Consider the following 15,902-nt stretch of genomic DNA (forward strand, 5'->3'; position numbering starts at 1 on the left):
AACTAATTATCATAAATCGTTTGAAATTAAAGAAGCTCAATGATTAATCTATAATGTGGAGGTCAAAAATTGGGTGTCAACATTTAGTGGAAATAATAACTCTATGTGAGAGAAAGTGAAAAGAAGAATACGTTGTTTTGTTCAGTTGAAATATTATTGCAGCTAAACTAATAACCTACCTTTGATTCTCAAATTATATCAATTTATTGTTGAACTATGACGTTGCAAGAAAATAATTTCTTATACTATTGTACGTGAAATCGACGTGATGAACTTCTTGATTTTAATTTAAAAAGACAAGTTTGACGGCGGACCAAAAGTGATGAAACCACCGTCAAACTTATCTTTTTTATTTTTAAAATCGAGAGGGTCGTCACATTGATTTCATGTGCAATAGTACAAAAAAAAATTCTTGCAATGTCATATGTCAACAATAAACTGATTTAGTTCGACAAGCAAAAATTGATTTAGTTTAGCTGCATATATTTCTACATAACAAAATAAAGTGTTCTTTTCTCATCTTCTGTCACATGGAGTTATTAATTCTTCTGAATATATAAAAGGGCAAAGATCCTATGCCCCAAATCCCTGAGACACACCTAACCTTCGCTAAGATCCTATTCCCTCCCACCCCGAACTTATTTTTTAATTAATTTTCTATCTGTCCTTGAAAAAATTGTCAACACACGCAGGGCCCACAAGATAGTGTCACGTAGGCCAAAAAGGGGTAGAAAATTATATATAAAATAAGTTCGGAGGGGTAATAGGACCTTAGTAAAGGTTAGGTGGGTCTCAGGGATTTTGGGCATAGGCTGGGAGGGTACTTGTGCATTTTCCCTATATAAAAAGATGATTGAGCATTCCATTCATAAAATTTTGGACAAATTCAATGTTAAAAGATAGGTATAAGTTTGGGAGATGATTAAAAATGCACCAATATTGCAAACATAAGGGACTATAATTGTTTCATGTGAAAACCAAGAATTACTTTGAATCTTAACCCAAAAATAAGAGACTATTTTAAGTTTTTTCTCATTAAATAATTATTGAAATTTTTTGTATTTATTATAACGTGATAATTGATTTTGAATGTGAACACCCAAATAGATATAAGTTCTTAAAAGTCTTCTCCACCTCACATGTTCTCAATTAATTAATCTACAAGTTGGCATTACATTAGTCACTTAATTTGTAAATGTGAAGTCAAAATTAATTATCTGACCAAAATATTTTTAAATTTAATTCAAATTTATATGGACCAAACTCAATAAATGTTTACATGTTTACACAATCATCTCCATAGTATAATACTAAATTTGGATGATAAAACTGAGGTTACATATTTTATCGAAAAACAACCCTATTTATCTTTTATCTTTGATTATTTTTAACTTTTCTCTTAATTTTCGGACCAACAAACTTGTCAAAAATATATTTATTTCCTCATTAATTATTTGACCAATAAACTTATAACGATTATTTTGTACGTTGCATCTCTTTCCTTTTTTCTTGTCCGATCAGAGTTTAGAGAATTTAAAATCAATCAACATAAATTCATATGAATATTAAATTATGTCTTATAAAATATTATTTGTGTCTTGTAATTTTTTTCTTGATTGAGTCGAGCAGAGGCGGATTCAAGTTTCTAGATGTCAAGTAAACTGATAGATTAATTTGACTTTATGCTTCAGTTGGATATTCATTTTTTTGGTCTATATGCATGACAATCAACGAAATATAAATATGTAACGACCCGCTAGGTCGTTTTGAGCATTAGAATTATTTTGACCTTTCTCGTAAATTTCAAATGAGAATTTTGAATTTCTCATTTAACTACGATTATTTAATTAGCGAATAAAATTTTAATTAATTAATTTTAGTAAATGGTCAATGAGCTAAGTCCATAATTTATTTAAGATTGTATACCATTTAGCCCATATAATGAAATTATGTTAGTGGAAATTGACACTTTTAATAGCTAATTATTTTTTTGAAAATGAAAAAGGGAAGAAAGGGTTTGGCGAGAACTTACCGGTGTCGTCGTGCGCATCATCCAGGTAACAATTAATTGATGTTACTGCAATTGATGATTTCTTTTCTAAATTAGTGCCATTAGTTAGTAATCATTGGGTAATGATATGCGTAGGTGTTTGGATGGGGACAAATTAGTGGCTAATTAGGGTAAATTAATCATACGATAACTAAGGCTAAATTTGCCGTTTATGTATGTGTGGAATAGTTAGAGATTTTGTTTGGTTTATGGGTTAGGAATATGTGGTAAATTATTATTGCCAAAAAATTAGTGATAGAATAGTGATTAACCCTCTATGGCTAGGCATTTGTGCTATTAAGGTGTTGACTGGAAAAAAATAAGTCAAAGAAATCAATTTTTGGAACTTAGTGATACTACAAAATGTGACGGGTTCTGTTGGAGGGTAAAATAATTGGTTGTTAGGAGAAAATAATCCTTGGCAAAACAAAGATAGTGCAAATTGAATTTCTTGGTACTTCCGTTTTTGTCAAAGTTACAGGGTGTGAAATAGTTGGTTTTAATTTTAGAATTTTCTAATAATTATTACTTTATAGTTTAAGTTTTAATATATGATATAGGTAATCAAATTTTGATTGTATTGTCTATAACAATTAGATTTATGTATGTGAAGGAATTAAGACTTAACCTTAGGCTTGAGATTTAGGAGCTTGATTATAGATTAGGATGAGTATTTGGATCTAGGCTAGACTTATAGTAATATGGGTGTCTATGGACTCACTTGCTTACGAGTATTGCATATTTGGTAGATTGGAAACATCATGAAGCTTTACGAAAGGGAAAAGCCAAATCTTGAGGATTGTGACACATGTTCGGCATTCCAAGTATGTTAAGACTTTTAGACTTCATTGAAGGATGTTTTTCTAATCAAAGATTTAAAATTGAATAGACCATGGGTAAGGGCGAAAGATGGGGGTCTCGTACCAATGGTGTGACGGGCATTGGTACGAGTACCAGTGTTATAAAGGGAAAGTTTATTACAATGGAATGCATATTGTAATCCGAGAATGTCAAAGCATATGGGCATTAGTTGATGTAGTATTGACTTGAATTCTTTGTGTGATTGTGTTTCTTCTTTATTGAACCCGTATAATTGTGACAGTTGTGGTGGTTATGCATATACTATGCAAATATTTGATTGATTGAGATGCACCATCACCCCATTTATTGAAATCATATTGTGCACATGCATTGACATGAGATTGAGTATAAGTTGGGCACGTGGAGATCGTCTGTGCTGGGATGGTGAGATGTTAAGATTATAATTTGGGCACGTGGAGATCGTCCGTGCGAAAATTGTTTGATTTTATGATAGTGCGTTGAGATTGTCCACACAGACACGTGGAGATCGTCCGTGTAGGTATATGTCCCCCATTGATCATGAACTCTCGATGCATTTCCGAGGAGTATCATGTATATACGATTGAGAGAGTACTTGGCATCTGAGGCATATCATTTCATGGTGTCATATTGCATTGCATCTCATTACTTCATTTATTCTTGTTGATTCGTGCTTTATTGGTGGTTGTACATTACGTGAAGTTCGATTATCCCTATTGATGATAACTTGGTTGATAAGTATAATGTGGACTTGTAAAATTAAAGACTTATTTTTCTTATATACTCCTGTCACTACTTCTTCGCTGTCGGTCTATGAGATATACTGGGTACACGTGGTTTCGTACTCATACTACACTTGTTGCACTCTTTTTGTGGTGCAAATTGTATTTCGAATTTGAGGGAATTTCTTGGAGCTTGAGTCTGAGTTTGGATTATCTAGGAGTTGTGGTGAGCTGCTTGGATATTATGCGGCCCATGCTTTCATTTATCACTATTTACTTGGGTTGTGTTGGTATTCTGATAGGATATTTCTTATGTTTAGACTTGTTAAATAATCAGAGACTTGTATCGACTTTAGAAGCTCTTGTACTTGTGACACTAAATCTTGGGGTGATATTTCAACTTTCCGCATTTTATTTTAGAAGAGTTAGTATTTTTTGATATTTTCTTGCTACTTACCTTTCCGCGTTTAAGTTGAATTGGTTAACTTACCTATCGGTGGGGAACGTAACATAGGTGCCATCACGACTTGTGTTTTTGGATCGCGACAAAATAGATATAAGATGACAATTTATGTGTATATAAACTAAAAATTTCTTGTGTAGGGGTTATGCTAATCTTCTTCGTATCATTTCAATTTTATCACATGTCCCCAAAGTTTAGATGCTCTTGTTCAAAGTCGAACTCAAGACCAATAATAAAAGATTTTTTTTCTCACATAATATCTGAAAAATCTTATTAGCTCAATTGGTTGGTTATTTGAACTTTCATCTTATTGGTAATCTCCTTTCCCGCCTAAGGTTTCTTATGTGTTAACTAAGGTCAAGTTAAAAAGTACGTTAATATATTATGTCTAACAGATGAGTGAAATTTAAATATACATGCACATAATACATATACATGTTATATAAAGATGTTACATAAATGTAGGATTATAAATAACATGGGTAATATTGAATTTGCAGATGATAAAGGGGAGAGAGTAACTATTTATCAGAATTGAAAGGAGAGTTTGATTTTTAAACCAAATTTAAAAACATAAATGATTTTACCCTAAAGAAATGCCAACTACTAAGAAATAAAAGAAAAGTCAAAGACTAATTAATTGCATTAATAAAAAATAACTTGTTATTTAATACTTAGTATTAAGACAGACGATATTAGAAACAAACAAAAATAATAAAATAATGTGCCTTAAATGCTACTTCCTTTGTCTAATAATATCTGTCCAATATTGATTTTGCACATATTTTAAGAAATTATAAATAGAAGGATAATTTTGTATCTCATGATTTTAAATTTGTCGCATGGAAAGTTATAATTAAAAAGGTTATTTGAATTTGAGATTTTTAAAAAATTAATATATTTTTAATTTTCACATTCAAATATCGGATATGGTTTAAGATGGTAAGGTTGTCTCAACTTGTGTGTGTAGGTAGAGATGGTGGCTGTTTACGCTGCACTAACTTCTGTGTTGGGAGCCATAGAGAAGGTTTTAGGGTCCAACGAGATTCATAAGCAACAATTGAAATCACTCTACGCGATGTTTGACACTTTGCAAAAGTCTCTAATTGGCAAAGTAAGAATCAAATATGCTGCACTTGATGCAGAAGATGAAGTTGAATCACTAATGAAACAACTTATTATTGAGCTGGATGATGATGAATGTTGTCGTGCGAAGCTTGATAAGATCTCTCAACAGGTTATACAAGTAACTGATTCTGTCAATGAAGAGCTGAAGATCAACAATTGTCCAGAAGCTGATGAAAATAACGTTTCTCCGCGATTAGATGATTCAATCCGTGAGAACGTTATGGAAGGGTACAATAAAGAAAGAGAAAATATGGTTGAAAGACTTACCAAAAGCTCAGGATCAAATAAACTGCAAGTGGTTTCTGTTGTGGGGATGGCGGGCATAGGTAAGACAACTTTCGCCAAAACTATATTATTCGATAACTCTATTAAGAGGGTCTTTCGTATTCGTGGTTGGATTACTGTGTCTAACAACTATGATTTAAAAAAGTTGCTCCTAGTCCTCCTTCATGATGTTATTAAAATGGAAGGCAAGAATTTTGATGAAATGAATATTGGTCAACTAGCTGGTCATGTAAACCAAGGTTTGCATGGACAAAGGTATTTGATTGTTGTGGATGACATATGGAGCGATAAAGCTTGGGATAGAATTTCACATTGGTTTCCAGATTCTGGTAACAGAAGTCGAATTTTGTTGACTTCTCGAGACAACAAGATTGGTGAGTATGCTGCTACCAATCCTAAGTTTGGTACCAATGCGTCTTCTGACACAAGATGAAAGCCGGTATCTGTTTTACCACAAGGCATTTGGGAATAATTACAGTATTCGAGGGTCAGATATTGATGAATTCGAAAAGGTTGGAGAGGAAGTTATAACAAATTGCAAAGGATTACCGCTAATGATTACTGCGGTTGCTGGTATACTCTCTAGCAAGAGTAAACTGGATGAGTGGATGGAAGTAGCTCGAAGTGTAAGCTCATTAGTAGATGATGATGCTTACAAACAATGCTTTAATGTGGTTGCTTTGAGCTACAATGATCTTCCTCCTCTTATGAAAGCTTGCTTTTTGCATTTCGGAGTTTTTCTAAAAGCCCATGTCATTTCTGTGAAGAAGTTGATTAGATTATGGATTGCAGAAGGACTCGTAAATCTAAATGGAGTTGAGGAATTCGAACAAGTAGCTGCTCGTGTTTTACATGATCTTATTGGGAATAGTCTAGTTATTGTTGACAAGCTAAGTTTGAATGGGAAAATTAAGACATGTAGGATTCATGATCTTTTTCATGATTTTTGCTCGAAGGAAGCTGAAAGCGAGAATCTTCCGTATGTTGTTGGTTCAGATTCCACCACTATTTCTCAAGTACACACAAGTTTCCGTCAAGGTTGCAAGTGGATGTCAATTCAATCAAAAATTGATGATCTTTACTCCAGTCAGTATACTCCTATTGAAATACGCTCTCTTTACGGATATTATAATTGTTTCAAAAAAGGAGTTTTTCATTTCAAACTACTAAGAGTATTGGACTTGGAGGTACATAACATCATAACACTCAGTAAAATTACTGGAGACCTTGTTTGTTTAAGGTATTTGTCTGTCATGACAAATGACACTTTTGTAGATCTCCCAATTACCAATCTTTGGAATCTACACACTCTCATTTTAGTTAAGAAATCATTTAACTTTTATTCACATAAAGTCTTTAACTTTTCCAAAAGATATTTGGCAAATGTCACAATTAAGGCATCTTTATGCAATAGGCATTTCTCTATCTTCTCCTGGAGATAAGGTTCTCGGAAACTTACAGAGTGTTTCTGGTTTGAGTCCTTGTTGTTGTACAAAGGAAATATTTGAAGGGATTAAGAAAGTGAAAAAATTGGCCATTCGCGGAAGGAAGGAGGAATATCCTACCGGTCTTAAATGGATAGATAATCTTAAATATTTACAAGATCTCGAGTCACTAAGTATTGCAATACAATTTTGGTATATAATAAATAGTACCAGGGTTTTTAGTCTTACAAGTCCAGATTCTTTTCCACAAAAACTCAAGAAGTTGAAACTTAGCTACACATGTCTACCGTGGGAATACATGTCCATTATCAGCAAGTTGCCTGAACTTGAGGTGCTCCAACTGAAGAGGTATGCCTTCCGTGGCCACGAGTGGAAAGCAACAGACCAGATTGGGTTCCACAAGTTGAGGTTCTTGCTCCTTGAGAATCTCATGCTTGATAAATGGACAATCACCACCGTCTCTCACGATCATTTTCCCAGCCTTGAGCACGTAATTATCACAGATTGCATATACTTAAAAGAGATTCCTCAAGGATTTGCTGATAGCAAGAAACTGGAGCTGATTGAGTTACACAGATGTGATCCTTCCTTGGTGGCTTTTGCTGAGAAGATCCAGGAAAAACACGAGGATTTGGGGAGGAACAAACTTAAAGTTACTGCCTTCAATTCAGGTAAATATATTTATCTGTCAACATTCAGTAGTTAGTGTTGCAAATAGGAAAAAAAAAACTAACTATGCTTGTTGAATTCTACAGTTTGGTTGAAGTTTGATGATGTTTTATATCCTGAATGATCTATACTGTTTTTCTATTAGTTGTCATGTTTTCTTCACTGTCAGTTTTTCCTTTTCATTACTTTGATTTGCTAAATTTGATGAGCCGAGGTTTGTTCAAAAACAACCTCTCTACTTCCACAAGGTAGTGGAAGGTCTGCATATACTCTACTGAGTTTCGTCATTTCACTTTACAGAGTCATTGGAGGAATAGTGGAATTTTCTCAAGAAGAAACAGGGGATTTCCAGCTAGTACCAAGCTGCAGCTGATCAATCACATAAGGAGTTGTCTTCCCTCCTTGTATCGTATTGTGGTGTTTGCTTAAATATAATATTTGTTTTGATTTTTACTTATACAAGTTGTTGCTTGGATATGGTTGTTACCTATTGGATTGTATTGTGGTGTTCGTTTAACTAAAATATTTGCTTTTTGATTTTTACTTATACAACTTGTTGTTTGGATATGGTTGTTACCTATTGTATCGTATTGTGGTGTTCGTTTAAATAAAATATTTGTTTTGATTTTTACTTATACAACTTGTTGTTACCTATTGTATCGTATTGTGGTGTTAGTCTAAATATAATATTATTATTTTTAATTTTTACTTGTACAACTTGTTGTTTGGATATGGTTGTTACCTATTGTATCTTATTGTGGTGTTAGTCTAAATATAATATTTTTTTAAAAAAAAATTACTTGTACGACTTGTTGTTTGAATATGGTTGTTACCTATTCCTATTGTATCTTATTGTGGTGTTAGTTTAATGGTTAATATCTATGATGATTATTCAACTAACTTTTTCACGAAAATTCACTCAACTTTGATTTTTAATTCAAAAGTCACTCAACGATTTTTCCGTTGGTTGATTCTCGAAATTGAAAAAAAAAATCGGGTCCAGACCCACAAATGAATAGGAAGCGAGGCGAGGGTCCTTCATTAAAGGGGGGAAAAGAGGGGTGGGCTTTGTTCTGGGGGGCCGCCTTGCGCAGCTTTAGAAAGGAGAGAATGACTTTCTGAAATTCTCTCCAACCCTTTCTATCTATCTTTAGAAGTAGGGCGAGAGAAACTTTCGTATAGGGAAATGGTCGCTTGGGGTGTTGATTTGGCATCTTCAGCTACGGTGTTCACAGCGCGCTAGCGCGCAACGGCTGATGAAAAGCCAGCAACTTCTTAGGAGTCAGATAGGGTTGGAACCCTATACAAGGGGCTGCTTGCTGCTCGCCCCTATTATTTGCATAGAAAATCACTCAACCTATTTAATTATTTTTTTTCATTAAAATTTATTGATATGAAATTCTTATTTCTAACCAAAATTGTAAGAACAAAATATATATCTATTTAATGACCCGCTCCACTAAAATAAAAATATTGACCCTTTTATTTTACCCTTAATTCTCCTAAATTATTCTCTCTTCTCTCCCAATTCTCCTCCTCCTCTTCTTCTTCTCCTTTTTAAATTTCTCAATTTTAAAATCTCCGTTAAGTAGGAATTTATAATGGATTTTCCTCCTCTCCTTGTATCAAATTGGCCCCCACCAAATTCCGATCTAAGACCACCCAAACATTACGATAAAATGCGGAAAAATAAAAATAAAACTAAAAGGAAGAAAGTAAAAATAATCAGCTTGTAATTACACCATGTAATTAATTCACAGTCCCCCTGTGAATTGGAGAGTGTAATTACCACTTGTCAATTATACCAAATTACCTACTAACCAAGTAATTACATGGCCAGCCAAACAGGCCAGACAATGTAATTACACCCAATTACACTAGGGTGACTTTCCAAACAGGCCCTTAATAAAAAATTGTGGGTCAAAGTACCCTTAATTACGACCTAATTTCGTAAGGGCATAACATTTAAGCAAACACTTAGACTTGACTTTCGCTATCAAGCTAACCCTCCAACTTTGAATATGCATATCTAGACATCTCAACTTGTCTCCTATGTGTCAGTTGAATACTCATAAGTAAAATCTGCATAAGTAGTACTCCTGCCATTTTAAAAAAGAGGTCTAGTTTGACTTGATATGGAGTTTAGAAAAATAAAAGTCCTTTTAATCTTGTGGTCCAAAATTAAAGTTATGTAAAATGTATAAAAATGTCCTTAATCTTGTAGCTTTAAACATGCCACATGGAAAGCTGAAATTAAAGTTGCCGAAAAAGGAAATGGACCATTCTTTTTAAACATACTAAAAAGGAAAGTATGTGATTCTTTTTGAAATAGAAGGAGTATCATGTTTGGTAGCCAGTTAAAAGGTAAGTTATTCATGTATAAAATTCCAGTGTTTGATTTAGAATCTAAAAACATGCATAACTAATATATGTATAAATTATGAGAGAATATATGTATTATTCTATGTAGGATAGAAGGTGAACAAAACCATGTATAAACTAATATATGTACAACTAAATCATGTATAAAATAATACATAGATTTCCTCATAATTAATTCGTACATTATTAATACCTGCACAATTTTAACTAGCTACCAATCGACCCCCAAATGTTTAACTCATTTTAGACTCGATGCTTTGACAAAAAAAGAAGAGGATAGTTTTAGAAACCTCCCTCTAAGTTTTAAGTTTTTGCACGGATTGCCCTGACCCTTTCTTTGGGTGGTCTTCAATTTCACCCTTGTTGTTCATTTAGGGCCCATTAAGTCATGCAATGAAATAATCATGATATGAAGTTGAAGTTTTGTTTGGACATGCAATTTGAACTTTTTATGTTGTATATTTTCTCATAAACGTAAAAACCCAATAAGTTGTAAAATTATTAAAATTGTCTAGTTCTTTATACAATCTCACCAAATAATCAAAAGTTTATAAAATTGCAAAATACACTATCGCAGGCTATTCTAAAAATACACAACATTTATTGATCAAATTTTAATTCAATAAAAAAAATTCCCACATAGTATGGACAATCTCCTCATGTTGAACTTGCATTTCTCAATCATATGACCGAGAAGACGAACCAATATTGTTATAACGATGAATTTTTTTCATTAAACGTTGATTTGAATGAAATAGTAATAAATTTGGTTGGTAAATAAATGTGATAAGAAATAATGAATTAGGTGAATATAAATGGTAAAGTAGGAGCTGATTTGAAGTAATAATAAATTTTATGTTGGTGAGAATAATATTATATGAGATACAAATGGTTTAAAAAGTAATGATATGAATTATAAATTTTATTTATATATGGACATGATAATTTTTAACTACTTTTTTGTTACTTAAACTTTTTTTGTCTCCCAAATTTGTAACAATTTGATAATTTCAAAAGGTCCTGCTGAGGAGGATATCGAAGTGGTTGGTTTTGATAGGCCTGCAAAAGATGTGATAAAGCGACTCTGTGAAGGATCAAAGGATCTTGATGTTATACCTATTGTGGGAATGCTAGGACTTGGAAAGACCACACTGTCAAGAAAAGTTTACAATGATTCTTCCCTTGATTTTCATTTTTACAAGAGAATGTGGATTTATGTTGGGACATCAAAGAAACCAAAGGATATTCTTGTTGAGAAGTCGCGCCAAGCAATAGTGAAGAACTAATTAAAGACAAGGATCAATTAGCTCATATCATACGTGAATTTCTTGTTGAAAGAGGTAAATATCTCATTGTCTTGGATGATGTATGGGACACAAAAGTTGTAGATTTTGTCAAGAAAGCTTTCCCGAACAATGAATCCCAGCCCCGAGGGGACAGAATCATGTGACAACTCGCCAACGACGTGTGGCTGAAGCTGTCAGCGCTCATCCTCACAATCTGGAAAAATTGTCAAAAGGGGATAGTTTTAAGTTGTTGGAACAGAGAGTTTTTGGCAAAACAAGGGAGTGTCCTATTAAGTTAAGAGGATATGGAAATGAGATTGTAGATAAATGTTGAGGCGTACCACTAGCCATAGTGGTGATTGCAGGAGCTTTGAGAGGTTGTCTGGGTGAAAGTGAATGGAAACTAGTCAAGGATAATGTGGGGAAGCACCTTATAAACAAAGATGACAATAAAAGCTGCTTGAAATTTGTTGAAACGAGTTACAATCATTTGCCGCAACAGAGAAAGGCAGCCTTCTTGTATTTTGGAGTATTTCCTCAAGGTTTTGATATTCCTGCTTGGAAACTTATTCTGTTATGGGTTGCTGAGGGGCTAATAAAGTCCGATCTTCAAGGCAGTGAAATTGAGGAGGTTGCAGAGACTTACTTGAGCGACTTTGCCGGTAGGAATTTAGTGATGGTGATGCAAAAGAGATCTAACGGTCAAATCAAAACATGTCGGCTCCATGACATGTTGCATGAGTTCTGCATTATTGAGGCTGAAAGGATAAGTCTCTTTCAACAAGTATATCTCCAACCTGGTGTTCGAGTTTTTCCTTCTATAGAAGATCCAAATACTTCTCGTCGATTATGTATTCAATCCTCTATTCCGTATAATTTTATCCCTAAAGATAGAATTGTACAGCATGTTAGGTCTCTCTTATGTTTTTCCGCAGACCAAAAACAAATTGACTTGTCTAATTTAGATGTCCAACTCATCCCCTATGCCTTTCCACTCATCAGGGTGTTGGACATTCAATCCCTCATATTTGAATTCTCCGAGATGTTTTCTCGGCTATTTCACTTGAGGTATATTGCCATCAAAGGCAACTTCACTGTCCTTCCTTCGCTCTTTGGTAATTTTTGGTATTTACAAACCCTTATACTTCATACAGACACTTCTCGCTCCACCCTTGAGATAAGAGAGGACATTTGGAAAATGTTACAATTGAGACATCTGCACTCCAACCTTCCTGTGAAATTGCCTCCCCCTCCTACCTCAACAAGCAAGAGTTGTACTTCTTGTCTACAAACTCTTTCTAAGGTTACACCAGATAGTTGCAACAAAACTGTGCTTGCAAAGGTTTTGTCATCTCAGAAAATTGGGTATTGAAGGGCAATTGGCATTTCTTCTTGGAAAGTCTACCAAGGGACGTGGATTCAACAGTTTCCAAGAGCTAAGGTGTGTCGAAAATTTGAAATTGTTGAACAATGGTTGGAGTGAAGAGCTTCACCTTCCTCAACACTTTTTCAGCTTACAAAAAACACTGAACAAGTTAACTTTGTCAAATACAAATTTTGAGTGGAGTGAGGCAGATATGTTGGGGCAGTTGGAATGCCTTACGGTCCTAAAATTGAAAGGGAATGCATTCATAGGGAAGAATTGGAAGCCCAAGAAAGGAAGTTTTAGCAATCTCCAAGTCCTGCAGATTGTCTGGGCAGAAAACTGGGAAACTTGGGATGCATCAAATCGTCCATTCCAAAGTCTTACACACCTTGTTCTTATTTCCTGTTATGATCTCAATGCTGTGCCACACGAACTGGCTGATTTACCTTATCTTCAAGAGATGAGGCTGATGCGCACATTCAAGGCAGTCAGTTCTGCCATAGAAATCAAAAGCAAGAAACTACGAAGGCAAGATCCGGAAAGCAGCATCAAATTCAATCTCATTATATTTCCCCCTCCCTCGTCCACAAATTAAGGTCAGTTGAATTCGTTCATTTTGTCTTGAAAAATGATTTTATATCTTCATCATACATTTGTGTTTGTTCATAAGTTACTTTCTAGTCGTTGTACAATTTCTGCAATCCATGAATCCCTTAACAATCACGATTTCACATTACTTAGCATAGAAAGCTCTCTCCAACACTTCATCTTTCATATTTTCCTTGTAGGATAGAATTAAAGCATGACGTTCACTGGGAATTAACCTACGATCAATGATGGCAAATAGAATACTCGTGGATCACTCAGTGTTTCATCTTTCTGCAGTCCATTCCTCTGATAAATTTGTTCCAATGAAACAAACTTGTTGTCTTTTTATCTATTCAAGCATTGTGATTGTTTAATTAAGAGATGTCGAATGAATACGCTCCCTTATGCGCTTGCCTGGGGAGCGTTTATAATTTCTTGTAAAACTTTTCCAGCTTTCAAGTTTTGTTACTAAGATTATTTGTGCCATCGAAAGCATTTCTTGTAATTCCTGCAATTATTTCTTGTAAAACTCTTCCAGCTTTCAAGTTTTGTTGCTTTTGTGCCACCGAAACTCAAGATGCTATTTCAATCTAAGTTCACTCGGACTCTACACTTTCAGTGCTGCACCCCTGCCTACACGACCTGGGTGATAAATACAACNACTGTGATAAGGTAATACCTTTGGCAGTACGGAGCACCTCAATTCCAAGGAAGAAGTGCAGATTCCCAAGATCCTTGATGGAAAAACGTCCAGCAAGAGAAACTATAGCCTGATTTACCTCGGAGTTGTGATTCCCTGTGATGATGATATCGTCCACATAAACCAGGGCGTACAGAATGCTGTTCGACACTTTGCGAATGAAAAGTGAGGCACCAGATTCTGACTTGACAAATCCCAGATACAGAAGGAACGTCTTGAGTTCATTGTACCATGCCCGAGGGGCTTGCTTGAGTCCATAGATGGCTTTCTTTAGACGACAGATATGGGAGGGGAACTGCACGTCTGCAAAACCCAGAGGTTGGACCATGTACACTTCTTCTTCTAAACGACCCTGCAAGAACGCGTTGTTGACATCAAGTTGGCGAAGGGCCAATTCTGATGGACAGCAATTGAGAGCACCAAGCGCACAGTAGTTGGTTTGACAACTGGAGTAAATATGGCATGATAGTCAACTCCAGGATGTTGTGTAAACCCCTTTGCAACAAGTCGAGCCTTGTAGCGTTCGATTGTCCCATCAGCTTTCCATTTTAACCTGTATAACCATTTGCAAGAAACAATGTTTTTTGTGGGGTCATGTGGTACCAATTCCCATATCTGATTGTTCAATAATGCATCAAATTCACTTTTCATGGCTCTCTGTCACTCTGGGTGTTTGTTAGCGTGTTTGAAGCTGGTAGGGGTGATGGTGGGGGATAAGTGAGCCAGAAAGTCAAGGATGGTTTTTGGTTTGTGAATGTTGTGCTGGGAGCGGGTCACAACACGAGTTGGTGGAGGAAGAGTAGGTTATGGAGGTTCTGTGACTTGAACAGGTTCAGGAGAAGGTTGTAGGGGAATTGAGGCAGTGGGTTGGGCAGCGGAGTTTTGTCCAACAGATGAAATTGTTTTGTTTCGGCGGCTGTACACAATTGGAAAAGCTGATGATTGAGGAAACGGGGAATAAGATGGGGTATCAGTGTGATCAGGAGGGGCAATGGGGTGTGGAGGAGAAGGAGAAGAGGTACCTGGAGATACAGATTTTGTTGGAGCGCAAGCAGAGAAGACGGTGTCTTTGTGAGCGTTGGTGGTACCTGCCTTCGGGATAAGTATGGGACTCAGTAAGTCGTGGCTAATAGGAGGAGAAAAAATATTGGATGGTGTTGGATTTGTTGCAGTTGAACCTTCCCACGCAAGTGTTTTACAAGTTGAAGAAACATTTGAAAAAATATTTTGGTAAGGAAAATTGTTTTCAAAAAAATTCACATCACGAGATAAATAGATTTTAGAAGATTTTGGATCAAAACCTTGATGACAATGATGAAGTAAAGAGAAACCTAAATATACACAGGGTGTTGATCGGGGCTCTAATTTATTTTTGGAATAAGGTTTGAGCCAGGGATAGCAGAGACACCCAAAGATTTTTAAAGAATTGTAATCCGGATCTTGACCAAACAATAGTTGAAACGGTGATTTATTTTGTAAATGTGGGGTAGGCAAACGATTTATGAGATAAGCCGCATGTTGACAGGCAAAAGACCAAAGAGTCGATGGAAGGGATGCCTCATGAAGTAAGGTTCTGGCCGTCTCAATAATATGCCTGTGACGACGTTCAGCAAGAGCAACTCTTTGGGGGGTGTATGGAGGAGATACAAGATGTTCAATACCCTGAGATCTTAGGTACAGATCAAGGCTTTTATATTCGCCACCACCATCTGTATAGAGAGAAAGAACTTTCGTATTAAATCGACGTTCGATTAATGCTTGAAAGTTCTGGAAAAGGTTAGTAACCTCACTTTTATTTCTTCATGTGTAAAGCCAAGTGTATTTGGTTTAATGATCCACAAAAATACAGTAATATAATTTATTGTCAATAGATTGAACTGGAGAAGGACCCCATAAATCACTAAAGATAGTTTGAAAAGGCTGGGTACATGATAAAGTGAACTGCTGAAACGGATGGCGATGAGCCTTATTCGAAGAA

General features: G+C 35.2%; 1 non-coding gene and 2 pseudogenes across 1 annotated transcript; 2 read left to right on the forward strand and 1 right to left on the reverse strand.

Annotated features, from left to right (window-relative positions):
• Positions 1-4,174: 4,174 nt before the first annotated feature.
• Positions 4,175-4,277, reverse strand: LOC125857316 (U6 spliceosomal RNA). The gene has a single exon (XR_007445639.1). It is a non-coding gene; the product is annotated as a U6 spliceosomal RNA (small nuclear RNA).
• A 774-nt stretch (positions 4,278-5,051) lies between these two features.
• On the forward strand, positions 5,052-8,228 carry LOC125856576 (putative late blight resistance protein homolog R1B-8; annotated as a pseudogene).
• Positions 8,229-11,024: 2,796 nt separating this feature from the next.
• Positions 11,025-13,592, forward strand: LOC125856577 (putative late blight resistance protein homolog R1B-16; annotated as a pseudogene).
• The last annotated feature ends 2,310 nt before the right edge of the window (positions 13,593-15,902 follow it).

The sequence above is a fragment of the Solanum stenotomum genome, chromosome 2 (assembly GCF_019186545.1).
Source record: "Solanum stenotomum isolate F172 chromosome 2, ASM1918654v1, whole genome shotgun sequence".
In the NCBI taxonomy this organism is placed as follows: Eukaryota; Viridiplantae; Streptophyta; class Magnoliopsida; order Solanales; family Solanaceae; genus Solanum; species Solanum stenotomum.